General features: G+C 40.4%; 1 long non-coding RNA gene across 1 annotated transcript; it reads right to left on the bottom strand.

Moving 5' to 3' along the window:
- Window positions 1–1,009: 1,009 nt before the first annotated feature.
- On the bottom strand, window positions 1,010–3,217 carry LOC109470326. Its single transcript, XR_002140248.1, has 2 exons — window positions 3,092–3,217; window positions 1,010–2,812 (listed from the first exon to the last, which is right to left on the bottom strand). It is a non-coding gene; the product is annotated as an uncharacterized LOC109470326 (long non-coding RNA).
- Between the last annotated feature and the right edge of the window lie 109 nt (window positions 3,218–3,326).

Genomic DNA, 3,326 nt, shown 5'->3' on the forward strand with positions numbered 1-3,326 from the left:
TCTCTCTAACCTCCTTGACTCAACTGACAGAGGGTACCTGAAATCCATTGCTACTCATTGAAAGTCGCGCGCACACAGAATCACAAACGACATGGTCAGTGAGAACTGATAGCGTCGATTCGCAGAACATAATGTGAAATCCAGTGCCAGCAATCAAATGGTAAACAACCCTTATTTATGGGAAATCACTTCTAATGCAAAGAGCAGCCACCCGTTCATATGGGGGTTATCATCGAACCTTATCTGATAAATGTGCCACCCATGCCTAGTCTACAAGCAGATCTTTTGGTGGCTGCAAAGACAGTATATACTACTAGTATGTATTTGATATATCAAATTGGCCAGGCTGTATCCAGTCTGCCAAGACGCTGCAACCTTCGAGACATGTCTCGTTGTTACAGGCACAGTTATAATCGTGTTCTGTCCTGTCAAATCCATATGAATGCTGCCTGGAGCTGCAAGCCATACAGCTAATGTGATGTTATCAGGTATCAATCATACACCTGTGGGAAATATGAATAAACTTTATTACAACTTACTGCCAGGGGGCCAATTGTAACAAACAGGATAACGATGAAAAATCAAGTAGTATAATGTATGAACAGCATCAGGAAGGGTTCGGCGGCTGTTGGGAGGGAGACGGCCTGCGGGTCCGGCGCCCAGGATACATTTTGCAAGCCGAGGTTGGAAGATTGTGACTTCCCTCTACCTAACCCCGGGCTAGGGCGGTTTCTAATCGGCCCGCTAGCGACAATAGTCCCGTATTCAAGTCCAACCGGCCCACGCAGATACGCCGCCCCACAGTACGAGTACCCGTCGCCCGGTTGGATTCGATTATGTCTCTCATGAGAGGGCAGTAAAAACAGCGGCCAAATCCCGCGATTCTACCAGAATAGTCTTCTGTAAAAATGTAGAAGTTGGAAATTCAACTTCACAGATAGACCCTGCACGCTTTACTGGACTAGTGTAGTGACTCAGGAAGTAGAGGAAGATGGACCTATTCAACGTATTTCCCATATAAGGCAACTTTAATGTGTGCTCCACTGAAATGAGACAGCCAACACTTAACAGTACAGTATGGGAAGTTAACAAAATATAGAGCTAACCCTCTTTCGTTACTAAGAATACGTTTCTGTTGTATAAGTCAAATAGGGTGTGGCCTGTTCTGCAGATGCGGGTGTGTGGTTTACAGTACCAGCAACTTTTGTTATACAAAGGGACCCTTCAAATACAGAATCAACAAACCAGCTGGCCAGAGGAATGGCAAAGGTGCTTGGGTCCTACTTGACTTGGACATAAAAACACAACTATTTAAAAGTTTCTGTAGCTACTGTTGTTTTAACAGAGTTACACCCACTGGTATAATAAGGTTTATCAAAGCTGACACTGGATTAAGATGCACAGATCTGATTAGAGGCCTAAAAGCAGCCATACTCTGTACACTAAGCAGTTTTGTACCAGTTTGCTCCACGTGTAATGTGTATTTTGAAACTGTGAATTTCATTACACTTCATCAACATGTACAACAGCAAATACATGTATTTGTAGGATCATACCTTTGCACAAATATCAATGACCAAGTCTGTCTCCTTAGCTCTCTCTTGTTCTTCTGAGCCTTGTTACAAAGATATACATGTACTGCCTTGCTATTTCAATATTTACTTTCAAGCTGGACACTGGAAAGGCACCTGATAGCTACACTGTTCTACTACTTTGGTGACTTGAAATAGACACAATAAACATAAACAATGACATATTTAATGCTTAACTATGATGTTAGGACAATAACAGCTAATAATAGATTATCAGAGCTTGAATTCAAGCTTTCATATTAGCTGCTGTAGGTGTAATTCTTACCATTACTGGCACACAGTACTGGTCTTAATACAACAATAAATATTCTTCTTTCTTGCTCATACGACATCAGAGTGTCTGCTTCCTCTAGATGTTTTAAATTCTTTTTTTCAACCACTTTCCTTTCCATGAAGTAAAGTATGAATCTTATCATTAACACACGTGTACAACTCATGTCCATGTTCATTTTCAGCCAAGAGACTTACATTTAACTGTAGAAGCAGAGGTACACAATACAAAAGCTACATGTAGATGAGTTGTGAAAATCAATGATGAAATCAGATCGGTTGGAGAAGATTCTCCTTCAAAAAATCATGTTCATTTGAGTGCTACATCTAGATTGCTACAGGAATAAGCTTTTAATAAGTCTGGAGATAGTGGATATCCAGGATTAAGCTCAATGGGAATGGTGTTCCTACAACAGTATTCAAATCCAAACAATGTTTGCACCATGTGACAATGCAGTAATAGTCCATTGTGCACCGCTTAAATCACAACTTTAAAACTTCTCCATCCACAGACAGCCATTGATATAACACTATGCCTAATGGGGACAAAAATTCAATACAAGGAGCACCCCTTATTTGTGTAGGAATCTTTGCAAATCTTTCGACAAGAGTTTGTTGCTAAGTATTGCCTTAAAGGACTGACTGATATATATATATATTGCCTTAAAGGCTACCATACCCCGGAAGTGCTACCATAAAAACCATGGTGAAGTACAAAGTATATTGATTAAGCACAAAATTTGCTATAGCAAAGAAATATGAAGATACAGAGCCAAGAATTTCCTTCTGTGGAGAGCATGACAGAATTCTGATACATGTAGTCTGCCCCACTCCCACTCCCACTACCATTCTGCGTCTCCTGTAGCCTTCTGGAACACGTAGTCTTTCCCACCGAGGTTCATAATGCCGTCCTTCAGGTGAAACTTCCACTTGTTCTTGCTGCGGTTGATCTGTGAAGAGAAAAATTACAAAAACAACTGATGAAATATGTATGTCCTTTTTCAGTGAAGAATAGTTTGTTAGGAGTATCAAAAGTGTTTCACTATTGTGAAAGAATGCATTGCTACTACTAGTACTAGAGGACACTAAGAAATTCTGAAAAGCTGAAGCTGAAAAACACTGTATGCGGAGAAATAAAAGCTACTAGTCATTTGTCCCTAAATAACCTTTCAAATCAGGGGAAGAGTTGACAGTCTATGAGAAGATAGGGTTGCAATAAGGTCACTCACTCTTTCATACTGACACACCACCACATTGTCAATGTCAAACAGGTCAGTGGGGTCATCATCGCTCACGTCGTCTTCTGAGTTCAGGGGCTCCTGGAGATAGCAGGGAAATCATTTCAACAGTCCATATATATAACGTTAACCTTCACAAGTGTCTATGCCAAATGTTGCTATGTAACAGTTTTATTAATTTCATCCTCTACAGCTTTTTGCAACAGCCATTTCAGTTTAATAATGT

The sequence above is a fragment of the Branchiostoma belcheri genome, unplaced genomic scaffold (assembly GCF_001625305.1).
Source record: "Branchiostoma belcheri isolate BF01 breed outbred unplaced genomic scaffold, Haploidv18h27 scaffold22, whole genome shotgun sequence".
NCBI lineage: Eukaryota > Metazoa > Chordata > Leptocardii > Amphioxiformes > Branchiostomatidae > Branchiostoma > Branchiostoma belcheri.